The sequence below is a fragment of the Erigeron canadensis genome, chromosome 9, assembly GCF_010389155.1.
Source record: "Erigeron canadensis isolate Cc75 chromosome 9, C_canadensis_v1, whole genome shotgun sequence".
NCBI lineage: Eukaryota > Viridiplantae > Streptophyta > Magnoliopsida > Asterales > Asteraceae > Erigeron > Erigeron canadensis.
Genome location: NC_057769.1, coordinates 12614691 through 12631321, shown reverse-complemented (window position 1 = coordinate 12631321; position 16631 = coordinate 12614691). Strand labels below are relative to the sequence as shown.

General features: G+C 34.3%; 1 long non-coding RNA gene across 1 annotated transcript in view; it reads left to right on the top strand.

Annotated features, from left to right (window-relative positions):
• The first annotated feature begins 259 nt into the window (after nt 1-259).
• Nucleotides 260-16631, top strand: part of LOC122583839 — a 28617-nt gene continuing 12245 nt past the window's right edge. Inside the window, exon 1 of the long non-coding RNA XR_006321328.1 lies at nt 260-604. This is a non-coding gene — a long non-coding RNA (uncharacterized LOC122583839). The remainder of the gene's footprint in view (nt 605-16631) is intronic.

Genomic DNA, 16631 nt, shown 5'->3' with positions numbered 1-16631 from the left:
GACAACTTTGATTATATATTCCGGTTACCTTTTATTTTTTCAAATTGGCAAGTTTTGGCTTCTTTTGTTTGCTATACCATGTCTTTTGTCTAGTTTTGACTAGTTTTTGGCTACGTCACGTAGCGAGTTGTGATTCGTCAAAAATTAGCCAAATTAACCAATTTGTTAAGGTTTTAGCACTACACTCTCGCCCCTTAGACACCAAGTTAAAACCAAAAAGAATTGGTTACTATATAATCGGTTAACAGTTCTAAGTGAATCATAGGCAAAGTTAAAAAGTCATCATAACTTCAATTTACAAAAATATAGAACCAAACGCCATCAAACTTATAAATCTATTTACAAATTACATTCCTCGTGCCAACGACCTAATACCCAAAAATCAAATACAGTACCTTCTCCACTGTCATGATGTGACCGGCCATTGGAAACACCAAACGCATCGGCGAAAATCAAATACATAATCTTATCCAAGAAACGCCATCGGGAGCAACCATTAGAACCACCGCAACCGTCGCCATCGGAAGCAGCCATTAAAACCACTTCAACGACCGCATTGACGCTGGCATTGGAACCTCCGCAACCATCGTTTTCGTTTCTCAAGGTTAATTTCTCTTTAATATTATTTTTTTGAAATTTGCTATTATTTAATTTTAATTTACTTTTAGATTTTAAGTCATAATTTGCTATTATTTTGAATTTTTTTTTATGAATTTCAACTATAATTTAGTTTAATCTGAAGAGTTGATGTTAAATATATTATTATTGTGAAATTGCATTATTTGGAATTTGTTATGCATTTTAACTTCATGATTTATATGTTTTTTTTTAATGGTATTATTGTTACTGTGGTAGTCATGTAAATTATTCTTCTATAGAATATGGACAAGTCTTGGATTCATAGGACAAAGGATCCGAGGTACGAGTTAGGTGTGAAAGAGTTTCTTTAGGTGTGAAAGAGTTTCTTAATTTCGCCTACCGTAACATAGAAGAGTCATCAAAAATCTCATGTCCTTGTAAAAAGTGTAACAACTTTCGTGTTCACAATAAATTCACGATCCACTCACATTTGATGCAAAAAGGAATTTTTGCTAGTTACGATAGGTGGATATATTCCAAAAAATTTTTATGAAGCAAAAAAGTAAATACGTTAAAAAAATAGGATAATAGTTATCAATCGGTTCCAAAATTTTTTGCTTGATGTTTTTAAAAATATTTGGTCGCTTCAATAATAACATAATAGTTACAAAAATGTGTCAAAAAGGTTTTTATCAAGATCTATTATCACTATTGATTTAGGTAATGATATCACTTAATAGAAAAGAACTAGATTTTATACTCGTGTTTGACACTGGACACGGGGTTTACGATATTATCAATATTAAATCTTCATACATTTAATTCATAAAAACTTATAATTTTGAAGATATACGATTCTAAGTGTTATACTTTGCAAGTTGTAGCACAATAACCACATGTTTCGTTACTGTCATTATTAGCTGTTACATATTGATTGGATTGTTTGTCGTAGTCATTTCACAAGGCACATGCTACAATAATTTTTCAATTATATAATTTTCTGAAACCAATTGTACTCATTATGTGATATTATTATGAAAGATTATTAAGAATTAAAATATAAACATACTTGTGATCCCGTACTTGACAATATTCAAGTATACGTGTTTGATCATGATACGGCCCATAACATGAATATGTTTATTTTCAGCCATCCTCCTATGATAATTAGATAACAATTAGGATTGTTTTCATATTGTTTGATAATAATTAGGACTTTTGATTTGAGTAACAATTGTAACTTTAAAAAATTAAATATAAATACTTTTTGTAACGTTTTTTAAAAAAATTAAGAAAAAGCTTCTCAAATTGCTGGTTAAAAATCAATATAAAATAAGTATTTAGGGTTAAAAAGTGTAAATTATTGATCGAAAACAAAAAAGTGTAAATTAATGAGACTTTTTCTACAAATTAATATAAATACTAATATAATAATATATTTGGATAATGATTATTAAGATTTTTAATTTATAGTTAATCTAAATAATGACATAAGCGATAGTCAATTTGATAAAATTGAACGATTTGATTGATTAATAAGTCATTAGTTCAACTGTCTTATAGTATATATACTAGATTTTAGACCCGTGTACAACGCTGGACACGAGGTTTACGATAGTATCAATATTAGATCTTCATACATTTAAGTCATAAAAACTTATAATTTTGAATATATACGGTTTCAATGTTATACTTTGCAAATTGTAATACAATAATTACAGGTTTGTCACTATTATTATTAGCTGAGACATATTGATGAAATTGTTTGTCGTGGTCACTCCACAAAGCACATGCTACAATAGTTTCTCTATTATAAAATTTTTTGGACCAGTTGTACTCATAATGTGATATTATTATGAAAGATTGTTAAGAATTAAAATATAAACATACTTGTTATCTTTCACTTGATATTCAAGTATATGTCTTTGATCATAATACGGGCCCATAACACGAATGGTTATTTTCAATCACCCGTCCTATAATAATTAGATAACAATTAGGATTAAAATTCTTATTAAAGGAAACCTATTTAGTTTTCGTCTATTAAAATGATTCTATTTATGAAAATTTCTCAATAAAGGTAATATCGTTAGTTTTTAACGTGAGAACTCCGTTAAATGCCATGTCAACTTACCACTATCATTGAAAAAAACAACAAATTGAAAATGGAACAGCTCCACATATACTGGTATACATATACCGTAGGTGTGGAAAAAAATTTCTCAAATACTTTCATATCCACAACAATGAACAATAATATTCCTTAGTTTTCGAGAATTGATATTCTCATATCACAACAATATGAAAACTGATAAAAAGTATAACATCGAGAATCCAAGATCGGAGTATCTAATCTATCTTTCATTTATGTATCAAGCCGAGATGGGAATTTTCCAGCCACAAGTCCAGCCACCCTTTTCCGGTGACAAATCCAGTCATCTTTTTCATATTTGTTCCCCTTATTCAAAATTAAAACCAACGTCATCACCATCATTGTTGGAATACAAATCCGAATATATCAACACCAAAAAAATCGACTACTACAAAATAAAACTCATTTGAGGAGAGCAACATCAGGTGAACGGAAACCACCACCAGATCCGACCACTGACCGACAATCACCACTACCAGATTCGGCCAATGACGACAATCATCACCACGTATATATAGACAGATCTATAATTATATATAATGATATACAAAAATTACATCTAGCTGAGGTGGCAGTGGTTGTTGCAACACCTCCGACTGCCACCATCTTTGTTGACATCCGGACTTGATTCCACAAAAACGAAGGCAAAGATCGGTGGAAAACCTTGAACTTAGTTTTCTTTGACAGAAAACGTTGCCGGTAAAACGAACCACCACCGAGATCTAACATTTTCGTATGTGTTAAAAATCCCGATAGTAGGCTTCCTGGTCATGTATAGCTTCTTTCTTCCTTGAGAACATGCTTTTGAGCGTATAGATTTGAGTTTAAATATGGCTTTTGATTTGATTTTTGAAGTTATATTGTAATTGGATTGTTTGGAAGTGTTTGATTTATTTTCATGCTATATAGTATTTATTTAGATTAGATAGATATATAAATATGTTGCATACAGAAGCACTACCAGAGTACCGGTTGTATGGCCACGTCAGTTTTTTAGTGACGTGTCAAGCTGACTTGGCATTTAACGAAGGTCTAACGTTAAAAATTAACGATATTACCTTTATTGACAAGTGTTCAATCTCATGCATCATTTATATTCTGTTATCTTTTCATATAAATAGATCAAGGATTTTTCTAGTATGTACCATAAGAGCATAAATTAAAAATTGTAACATGATTATTCTTAAAATTTGAGAATTGCATTCCTTTAAAAAGATTATTATTATCTTTTCTACATTTTCAAAATAAACTAAATGCATTTTTATACTAGGTTAAGCATGCAAATTACCGTAAAATAAATTACAATTCAACATATCTAAAAGTTATTTGGGTAAAGTCAACAACTCAACATACCAAAAAGTTCCAATTTATTACTATTCATTGTGTCGTATTTGTGTGAGACAGTAAGAGAGAACCTGATAATGAAGGAGTGCTTCACTTCCAATCAAGACACTGAACTATTGAAGGGGAAAGTCCATTACAATGTAGATGAAAAATTGGATATAATATATACTTGGTATCATAAATAATGGTAATATTAATCGAGTGAAATTCTAAATGGGATTTAAAAAGGAAAATAATAGAGAATATGAATCTTTAATAGTTGCAAGTCATTCTCCCAACTTTAACTTTAATGCTTTTCATGTGCCTCACTCCATTCTCGCCTGTTGTTAAAAACAATTAAAATAAAAATTAACTTTTCCTTTTCTTTTTTCTAATATGTTATATACTTTACTAGTGTTAATATTCATGTGCAATATACGACTTTATATAATACAAGGTTAACATAAATTTACAATAAATAATTCAATAAAAGTCCAATATAAAAACATCTTTACTAGTTTTTTATTAAATTCTTGTAACCTAAAACATATAACCTCAACGATTTTAGAGCAAATTTGTTACATCTATTATCTGAAAGCAGATAGTTAAGAAGACACTTACACCTACATATCATATGATTACAACAATATTTACATTTGAGGTAAAAAATACCTTGTCATGCGTATATAAATTTTTTTTTTTATCATGTATTCTTGAATTAAGAATGGAATAAGAATTTTAGGTAGAATGTAATTGAGTGACATAATTAGAAACCAAATTAATATTACAATAATTTGCAAAGAACATACTTATATTCAAATTAATGTTGCATCTGTCTGGAAAAGAAATATCAAGATATTTGAAATAGTTGAAGCTATTTTAAACTCATGTCTTGAAAATTATATATAAAAAAACAATGAAGAAAATCAACTTACATGAATCTTTAAAACCCAAAATCACATACAGAAACATATATTAGATATTATGTAGTTAAATTAAAATTTTCATGTAGATGAATGATGCCACTATGGGTATCTTATCTCGCTCACCAAAGCATGGTAGCTTATATGTGGGAACAAACCTAAGAGCTATAATTAAGCCTATAAGTAAAACATGAAATTTATCTACCATTTTCTAGTGCATATGGTGTTGGCCACGACCTATATTAGATATCGAAATAACAATTAATGGTTAAGTTTAATAAGCATACGAATTTGGGTCAGTAAATTAATCGGTGACTTTTCGATACTATATTTGAGATGTTTTACTATAAGCATTCCGCTATATCAACAACAGATTTAACTTTATACAATGTTTTTTTTAAACTTAGACGACAACTTTACACAAACAATAAATTGTTAAGTTACTGATTTAAAACAAAACATGTATCTACATGTATGTATTAAAAAGGACGAAGAAATATATTTTGAAATCGGCAATAGAATCATATAATGTGCATATTATATCACATAAACATTAAACTTGAAATATACAACAGTATAATGTTGCATATATAATATTGTAGAAACACTAATTTGTTAAGTTCATGATTTGGAACAATAAATGTATTCATTGTAAAAAATAACATAGAAACAAAATAAATTGAAAATCTTTCTTTTTAATACGGGATTTGTTTAATATAACAAATTGTTAAGTTATTGTTTTGGAATAATAAGTTTATTTATAGGTACCGAAAAAGATAATATAGAAACAAAATCACTTAATTTTTTATTATTATTACTTTTATTAGATTTATAGATAAAATAGATAAGTATTGTTGGAAAAAATATGGAGATGACACAGTAGGAAAAATCCTACGTGGCAAAGTCTGAAGATAGTTTAAGCTTAGGTGGATGACTTTAGAAAGCTAGGATAACTACTGTTTTATTAGATATATAGATATAGATATAGATATTCAATTTGCTTTACTAGTATATAAAAGAAACTCTTTTTCCCCTTTCAAATTTTATACCTTTAAAATATCTAAAATACCTTTAATAATGTAACTAACAATATTTATGAGCTTATTGAATACCCAATAAACCTTTAATGAAATTAGTTTACAATATCTACTCATGAATTCCTAAAATAACTACTCTATTCTTTTACATCAATAATCTATACAACTCACCGCCATCATCACGATGCCTCCACGACCATCGTCGCCGCATTGCGCAGGTAACCATCTAGTAATATCTATTAGATACAATGATGTTATTCATTTATGTTAATTTACTGTTGGAGTCAAGCTGCTCATACATTAAGAGATTTAAAGATGACAAACAGTTCAAGAAATACTTAAGTCTTTGGGTATGGAGCTTGTAAGTCCCAAACTATTGCTAGATGGGTGCTGAAGACACCTCTATGTCAGTGGTGAGTGAACTTTGCAACACAATCAATTAATCTGGACTTGACCAGTTTAGATTGATTGTGTACCAGGTTAACTGGAGGTAAACTTATTAAGGTGACAGTATGAATAAGTAAATACAATGCAATAATATAAATGACAAGTATATAAATTGGTGAGACAATATGTATTTTTCAAGTGTATTTTATTTATTAATTGTTTAAATAAAATACAAGGTTGTTGCGGAACCAAGATAATACAAGAATGTAAATATCCTAACAACCTATGAAATACAATTGATCTAAACTTGGAAATTCTCCTAAACAATCGAAACACTTAGAGTTGTGAAATGTTCTTTTTTGCGATTGAGAGAATATTGCACAAGTTCACCAATATTGCAGAATATATGTATTTGCAAAGTTGTGAAAAAGCTTGTGCAAGGACCTCTATTTATAGTCGAAGTATGAGCATTGGGATCTCAACTTCGACGTGTAAGTATGGTTGACAGCACACAAAAGTATTGTTAAATAATCCTTTGTGTGTGATAAATAAAGTAAGACAAAAGGTTACTTTATTCAACCACTCTATATCTTTGCACTTTTATCCACAGACAAGATTATTGTCTGGTTAAAAGGATGTAGTGTAAAAGGTCCTCCTCGTGATCAGTGTAAAGCTTTGTAAAGGCATTTACACTGAAGGATCTCCAGTTGATTGATCTGGTGAAATGTCAACTGGGCTTCGCTGCCATTGACATTTCCTTTCTTCCACTTGTTGTCTTCGACTTCAACTGGAAGGTCTTCAGATTTAAGTCTTCAGATCTCAACTGGAGGAAGTCATCAGTTGCTTAAACTGTACAATCTAACTAGACTTCTAATATTTTGGACAATTCTTCATGCTCTCCAGATGCCGCTGGAGAGCTCCAGTTTATAGCTTAAACTGGACCTAACAAATTCCCCCTAATTGTCCTGAAATATTGCCAAGTATTTTCAAACTTGTTTCTATACAAGTATAAGTTTGAAATACTTGAGTTTGATAAAACCTATTAAGTTTCCAAGACATTTTTATAGATCATCAAATGCCTTGGGTTTAGTTTTAATTGTTTGTAGATCTTATCAGATATCTAACTTGTGAATTACAATCTGGCAACTTGTATATACACAACTTTACAATGAAGTTACAAGAAAGTAAATAAAATTACAAGCAGATAGATAGAAGGAAAACTTAAACAGATGGCCCTTCGCCAGTTTTCCTTCTTTTGGCAACTGATGAAATTGGCTGTTTGTCTTCAAGATCAAGGCCCAATCTTTCTTCAATGTTTTCCTTGAACTTGATCAGATTTTGCAATACATATTCCCAGCCTTTTTCAACCTTGTTCTTCAATGTTTTCCTTGAACTTAAACAGCCTTTTTCAAGCAGTATCATGGGCTACTGCTTCAAGGACCACAATCACAGGCTGTGACTAGTCAGATACAGCAAGTCCTGATCTAGATCTTCTTCTATTTTTGGTAGATCTTCTTGCTTTTGGAGCCGCCTGGATACCTGAGGGGAGATCTCCGGTTTCTGCAACAGTCACAGCACCTGCAGACGAACTAGTGGGTCCCTCATTATTTTGAGGCCCGCCCAGTTGTCTTTCTGACTCACCTGATAGTGGTGCATCAGTTCTAGAGAATGCTAGTAGCATTCTTGGGGAAATTTGGACTTCATCAGAGGTGGACATAAGGTTGTCCAGATTTCTTAATAATTCTGGCACAGAGTATAAGGATTGCGTGTTGTTGTACTCTTCTCTGCCCTGAATAAGAATGAAACAAAGGGATAGAAATCGTGAGAATGGGATACAAGGACCCCTGTTGCCTTTCAACTTAAACACCAGGCTTCTAAACAGGATATTTGCGAAATCCACCTCAGTCCATTTCACAGGCATTATGCCATCTCTGCCTGGAAAGAGTTTATCTGGTCCAAACCACCAGAACTCCCACCTAAACTTTCCACCAAATGGACCATGAAGTACTTCCAGGATGGTGAAAGCCCTCTCATAGTGATTGATCCCTTGGTCTTCAGTGCATCTCCCTCCAAAACTTCTTTATTCCCCATGTCAAGGAAGACCTGACGGAAATTGATATTAGAGGAAATCACCACTGGACTTTCATCTTGTCTCCAGTAACTGAGGTTAAGGGCCTCCCTCAATGTCTCAGTGGTGATGGTACACGGGACTGACCCATCCTTTAAAGAGAAGGAGATGGATGAGCAGTCATCAGAAATAGAAGCTGTGTACCAGAACTCGCACAAGTAGTCGTGAAACAGCTTGCTTGGGTTCAGAGAAAAGGCATCGCTGAGGGGAGAAATCCGAAGAAAGGATTGGATTTTCCCAATAAAAGAGTCAGCGGCCTGATGCCCTTGGAGAGATGCCATTGGATTATTTGGATTTTATTTTATCAATTTAGAACTAATGGGAGCACCAACAGCACGAGAAACATTTTCTGATGGAGTATACTCAACAGTGAGTAGATTCACATCACGAAACGAGATGAAGAAGATGATGATTTAGGAGCCATTTGTGATATTGGATTTAGGGTTTTGGATTTAAAGAAGAAAGAGAGAAAGGGATCTCGAATTGTGAATGATTGGAAGAGTAAATGAAAGAAATTTTGAGTGGAGTAAATGAGAAAGGTATTTAGTGGGGGTATATATAGGTAATAAAATATTACCAAAATATATACGAAAAGATATTTTAATCCCCAAATTTTGAAATAGTTTGTAAAAATTGATTTTCAGTAATTTTGAGAATTCAAAAACATTTAATACCTTCCATCAAACATTTAATGCTATGACGGCTGGTATTCCCACTCACCCATTAACTTCAACAATTCCCATAAAAAAAGTGCAGTAATTTTCAGCAAAAAGTCTTGACACGTAAGACATGTCAGGTGACGTTTGTGAGTGCGAGAAAAACACTCGAGTAACATCACGTGTCACAAGTATCCACCAAGTAAAACATAAATCTGGTTGACCACCAGTTTAAGACAAGACCAAACTAGCATACTGGAGAGATTTTCCATATGCCAATTTCAACTGATGACCCTCAGTTGCATTTTTCAAAATAAAACGAATTTTAATTTGGAAAAATATTTTGAGTCTTTTCCCCCTAAAAATATGATCCATTTGATCAATGACTAGTCTTTGAGTACATCAAGGCGTTCAATCTCCAACCAATCAAGGATCACCTGGACCATCCTCAACTGGAGGGCCTCTCCAGTTTAATGAGGATTTAACATACCCAGTTCACTGATGAGATGTTTAAAAGTTTTCTCATCAAGAGGTTTTGTAAAGACATCAGCTAACTGTTTATCAGTGGGGATGAAATGTATTTCAATGTCTCCTTTCATAACATGATCACGAATGAAGTGATACCTGATGTCAATATGCTTTGTCTTTGAGTGCATCACTGGGTTGTGAGATATAGCAATTGCACTGGTATTGTCACAAAAAATTGGGGTTCTTGTGTATTTCATACCATAATCAAGTAACTGGTTTTTGATCCAGAGAATCTGGGCACAGCAATTGGCTGCAGAAATCTATTCTGCCTCAGCAGTGGACATTGAGACCGAAGTCTGCTTCTTACTGGTCCAATCACCAGTTTCTGTGGTACATTGAAACTGATGGAGGGATAGAATGAGGTGTCACTGGAGCTTTTCTTTAGTATAATTGGTTCCAAGTCCTGATGACTGGAAACATCTCTTGGTGTATTGACTGATTGATGAACTTGATCAGATACACCAAAATCAACTGGGACAACTGGAGATAAATCAAGGCTTGGTCTTTTATTGATTGCTTCATTAGATTCATCGAATGTGACATGAATTGTCTCATGTACCTTTTGGAGTCTATAATTATAAATTCTATAGGCTTTTCTAATATCTGAATACCCCACGAAAACACCCTTATCAGCCTTTGCATCAAACTTTCCCAACTGACTGGAATCGTTTAAGATAAACACTGGACAACCAAATACATGGAAATATCCAATATTTGGTTTGCGATTCCTAAGGACTTCATAGGCAGTCTTCCTATGTCTCTTGACATAAACTGACCGATTTTGGGTATGGCAAGCAGTTGCCACAGCTTTAGCCCAAAAACAGGTGGGAAGACCTGATTCAGATAACATACTTCTGGCAGCTTCAATTAATGTGCGATTCTTTCTTTCAACCACACCATTTTGCTCTGGAGAACGAGCTGATGAGAAGTTCTGAGAAATGCCAGTGTCAGTGCAAAATGATTCCAAAATACCACCCAACAATACCTGGTGTATTCATCAACAACAACTAAAGTGTATCTTTTATCAGCTTTAGTTTGAACATTCACTGGACCAAAAAGATCCATATGAAGCATGTGAAGAGGTTTAGTGATACTGAAATTCTGCCTGGTTTTGAAACTGGCTCTTTTCTTCTTGCCCATCTCACACCCTGGACATGGCTTCTCCTTTTTAAAGGAAAACAAAGGTATCCCATCCACCAGTTGCTTTCTTGACAACTTGTTGATATTTTTGAAATTAAGGTGGGATAACCGTTTATGCCACAGCCAGTTGGTATCCTCATCAGCCTTGACATAGAAACAATGCTCTTTTGGAGTAGGCTCCATGTCCATGATGTACACATTCCCTTTTCTTGGTGCAATCATCACCACCTTCCAATCTTTGTTAAAAGCAGTGCCTTGAGCAATATCGAACAGTACCCTATATCCATCATCACAAAGTTGATTGACGCTTATCAGGTTATATTTCAAACCATTAACAAATGCAACTCTTGTGAACTGGATCCGCCAATTGTCAACAACACCATATCCTTTAGTTTTCCCATTTCCATCATTACTAAATGTCACTGCTGGTCCATCACAGACAGTGAATTCTTCCAGCAGGGGCTTACATCTGGTCATAGTCCGGCCAGCAGCGCTGTCCAGATACCAGATATTCTTCTTTCGATCGCCCTGCACACCCAAGTAAACAATTAGTTATTTTTGTGAACCCATCTTTTCTTGATGGGTCCACTGGACTCCTTCTGAGAAGTCTCAGGAGTTTGACTTGGTGTAGAACTGGATGAAGAAACTGGAGGGTTCTTTCCAACTTCAGGAGTAAAAAAAATTGGTTTGACTAGAATTTTAACCTCCTTTTTCTTTTCAGATTTTGCTCCTTTCTGAGCAGATTGTTTTGTCTTTTGTTTTTGAGGAGGGGTTTTGACATTTTGTTTTTCAACTGAAGAAGATGAAGCTCTTTCCAAATTTTTAATTCTGGCAGTACAACTTTGTACCTGCCTTGACAAATTTTGGAGTTGATTCTCCAGTTTTAACAAAATGTTTTTCTCATCAGGCTGCTGGCCCATGGACTTGGGCTCAGCGGGGGTTTTAATCTTTTGAGTTTTGGACTCTTTGGACTTGTGAGGTAGAGGAATGTCACCAGATTCCTTCTTAACTGGAGCTTTAGCCTTTTTGGCTCCAGTTTGAACCTCATCGGGGGTGGTCTCAACAGAATCTAACTTGACATGGTCAGAGGAGTCATAGGGAGTCTCAATTCTTACCGATTCTGGCATCTGGTGAATTGTGGGTAAAACAGCTGCCATCTGGAGATCACCAGATTTCCAGGCAGTTTTTTGAGCATCAATGGTTTTTGAAAAAGCGTCATAATTTTTACCAGATGCTTGTACCCAAGAATTGATAACCATGTGTTCCTTTTCTAGATCAAATTTCAGTTTTTGGTTATCTCTTTCCAATGCGTCATTTTTCAAATCTGACTCTTTGAGAGCCAACTGGACACTTTGCAAATCATTAATTTGACCTTTCATGTTGTTAAATTCAACTAAAACAGTTTCCAAGTATCTTTCACAGTCAGTTCTCATAGTTGCAACAAATAACAGGTCATCATTTAATGATTCAGCAATATCCAGTTTTAGTTCTGTATCTAATTCAACATCATAATCTCTTACCTTCTTTAAAATGATGTCCACCCATCTTCCAGAAACAACATCATCTTTCACCACTGGTTGTTGATTTTCTAATGCCATGAAACACACATCTCTAATCTCTTCCTCATCATCAGATGAATCATCAGAGAGTTTCCATTTCCCTTCAGTTTGAGCCATCATGCACTTGTTCTTTTCTTTTTCTTTTTCTTGTTCAAGAGACATGAGAGCAATCTGGGCCTTAAGTTTCTTGTATTTGGCCTTATAATCATCAGTTTTAACAAAATTTGGGACAACAGGACCAGTTTGGTTGTTCATCTGACTAGATCTGCATTCCTTCATGAAATGACCTTTCTTACCACATTTGTAGTAGATAAGATTGGCCTTATCCAGAGAATTTGAATTGGAAGCATTATTGGACCCATTAAATCGATTAGATTTATGCTTGAACCTATTAAAGGTTTTAGCAATCATGGCTACCAGATCATCATCGTCAGTTTCCTCACAACCATTACTTAGATTTGTGGTTAGGCCAGAGTTCAGTAAGTTGTTTAACATCTCCTTCATAGAATGTAACTGGACATTCTCAGCAGACATTAAAGCAGCACAAGGTTGCCTAGTAAGGTTGGCTACCTTGGAACTCTGAGCATGGTTTAAAGCATCTTGCTCAGCCAATATTCTTGCAGCATCATTATCTTTAGTGAATCTGAAGGCTCCATAAAGGGAAGCAAGAGTATGGCTGTGCAAGGTCTTACCTTGTCTTAAGACAAGAACCATGTGTGCCCATTTGGATGGCAAGACATCACAGAATTTCTCAAGAAGAATATCCTTATCCTTCTCCACTCCCAAGCCTCTAAGTTGATTAATTAGGCCGGTAAATCTGGTGTAAGTACCAGTTAAGCTTTCATTGGGAAGAGCAAAGAAGGATTCATACTTCTTGTTAAGAGCAACCTTTCTGGTGACAATGGTGTCATTTCCTCTTTCAAACTGGAGAACTAATTCATCCCACATAGATTTAGCACTGGGAAATAGCACAAGTATTGGAATTAGTTCCTCAGGAACAGCAGCAAGGATCATGTTTTTCAGTCTGGTATCAAGAACAACCAGTTTGCGATCCTCGTCTGACCAATGTTCCTCAGACTTTTCCCTGGTACCTCTTCTCCCAGTAGGGTCAAGAAGAGGGCTAACACCACTGGACATGGGTATATATGGTCCATCCTTAAGGATTTTCAACATATACCTCTCTATCCCACCAAAATGCAAGAGCATTCTAGCTTTCCATGTACCAAAGGTCTCACCATTCCCATCGAATTTGGGAACAGGAGTGTTGGAGTAATGTACATGGACATGGTTTGCTCCAGGAGTAGGAGGAGGAGGAGGAGGAGGAGGAGGGTTAGTATTTAAAGGAGTTGTAACATTAGGATTAGATTCATTTAGACCAGAACCATTCTCACCTTCAGCAGCCATCGAAGCAGACCTGGGTTATAGAATTGAAACAATTCAACCTGCCTGCTCTGATACCACTTGTAAGTCCCAAACTATTGCTAGATGGGTGCTGAAGACACCTCTATGTCAATGGTGAGTGAACTTTGCAACACAATCAATTAATCTGGACTTGGCCAGTTTAGATTGATTGTGTACCAGGTTAACTGGATGTAAACTTATTAAAGTGACAATATGGATAAGTAAATACAATGCAATAATATAAATGACAAGTATATAAATTGGTAAGACAATATGTATTTTTTCAAGTGTATTTTATTTATTAATTGTTTAAATAAAATACAAGGTTGTTGCGGAACCAAGATAATACAAGAATGTAAATATCCTAACAACCTATGAAATACAATTGATCTAAACTTGGAAATTCTCCTAAACAATCGAAACACTTAGAGTTGTGAAATGTTCTTTTTTGCGATTGAGAGAATATTGCACAAGTTCACCAATATTGCAGAATATATGTATTTGCAAAGTTGTGAAAATGCTTGTGCAAGGACCTCTATTTATAGTCGAAGTATGAGCATTGGGATCTCAACTTCGACGTGTAAGTATGGTTGACAGCACACAAAAGTATTGTTAAATAATCCTTTGTGTGTGATAAATAAAGTAAGACAAAAGGTTACTTTATTCAACCACTCTATATCTTTGCACTTTTATCCACAGACAAGATTATTGTCTGGTTAAAAGGATGTAGTGTAAAAGGTCCTCCTCGTGATCAGTGTAAAGCTTTGTAAAGGCATTTACACTGAAGGATCTCCAGTTGATTGATCTGGTGAAATGTCAACTGGGCTTCGCTGCCATTGACATTTCCTTTCTTCCACTTGTTGTCTTCGACTTCAACTAGAAGGTCTTCAGATTTAAGTCTTCAGATCTCAACTGGAGGAAGTCATCAGTTGCTTAAACTGTACAATCTAACTAGACTTCTAATATTTTGGAAAATTCTTCATGCTCTCCAGATGCCGCTGGAGAGCTCCAGTTTATAGCTTAAACTGGACCTAACAAATTCCCCCTAATTGTCCTGAAATATTGCCAAGTATTTTCAAACTTGTTTCTATACAAGTATAAGTTTGAAATACTTGAGTTTGATAAAACCTATTAAGTTTCCAAGACATTTTTATAGATCATCAAATGCCTTGGGTTTAGTTTTAATTGTTTGTAGATCTTATCAGATATCTAACTTGTGAATTACAATCTGGCAACTTGTATATACACAACTTTACAATGAAGTTACAAGAAAGTAAATAAAATTACAAGCAGATAGATAGAAGGAAAACTTAAACAGATGGCCCTTCGCCAGTTTTCCTTCTTTTGGCAACTGATGAAATTGGCTGTTTGTCTTCAAGATCAAGGCCTAAAGATAAGCACTCGATCAAACTAAAGATAAGCACTCGATCTAAAACGAAGATAAAGAACAAGGATAGAAGGCCAAGCTAATGGGTGGAAATCAGCTTGGTTCTTCCGGTCAGCTTAGAAGGTACAAGTTCAGCATAGAGTATTGCAAGTGCTCCAGTGTTGTTATTTAACTTTGTATATATGTCACCCATCTGGATAAGCATGGAAGGACATTCTAAAGTGCTAGTTGGTGATTGTAAACATTCTATGAGGTGTTCATTATACATGTGACTACACGATCAACCTTGGTAAGGCTATGGGGAACAAAAAAGGCAATGTCACTATCACCAGGTACATAATCAAACATAAGCCATTACATCAAGACACGTAGAAGATAATGAATGGCATCCAGGGCATGGTTGATGCTTATACAAACCAACCTTAGAGTCTCAAGAATGTATGCATCCATTACATTAACTCACAACGATAAAGCTATTAGCTTGGATTCGTATTGCACTTAGCTTAGGCTAGTAAAGTTAATATACAAAGTTGTCACTTGCTATTCAACCAAGTAGTTAGATTTGTAGGCTAACTATTCCACAACTACTTGTAATTCTTTTTATTGATCAATAAAAGAATAAGTTGAAATTAGCTTGCACTTTGTTCTTGGACTGCACTTTACTTAGTCTTTATATTCTGTTATTTATCTTTACTGTTTCTTTAACACATTATCTCAAGCTGAATATGAACAAATACTTTAACATAATTTATATTCCGCATTAAAAGTATTTTAGAGTTGTATTAAGTTTAAAAGTTGTATTTACCCCTCTACAACTCTATGAGACATCTTAAATTATCCTGTTATCTCTTTTAGTACCTATCAGGTGGTATGAGAGCAGGGGTTTTATAATACACTTAACTTAACCCCTCTCATTTTATTTAATCTTTGGTTTAAAACATGTTTGAACCTATGTATACTGATAACGGTTCTTCCACTAGACCACCCATGTTTGGTATGACTGATTTCAGTGGGTGGAAAGGAAGAATGTCTCTCTTTCTTGAATCAATTGATAATGACATGCCTAACATACTTGTTGATGGACCTTATGTTCCAAGGGATACAGTTATTAGACCAAGGCCAACTTCTACTGATGGAGATGAGTTTGGTTCACATGATGTCAGAGTTGTTATCAAACCCAAAGCTGATTGGAGTGATGAGGATAGAAGAATGATCAACTTGGATGTAAAGGCTAGCAACTTTATTGTCCAAGTTGTACCAAAGAACATTTATAGAGCCATTAGACACTGTCCTAATACTAAGAAGATGTGAGATACTTTGACTGTTATGTATGAGGGCCGTGCAAACTCTATGGAGTCTATCAAGACTACCTTGACTAGAAGGTATGGGAGATTCTTTGCACACAAGAATGAATCCCTCACTGACACTTAC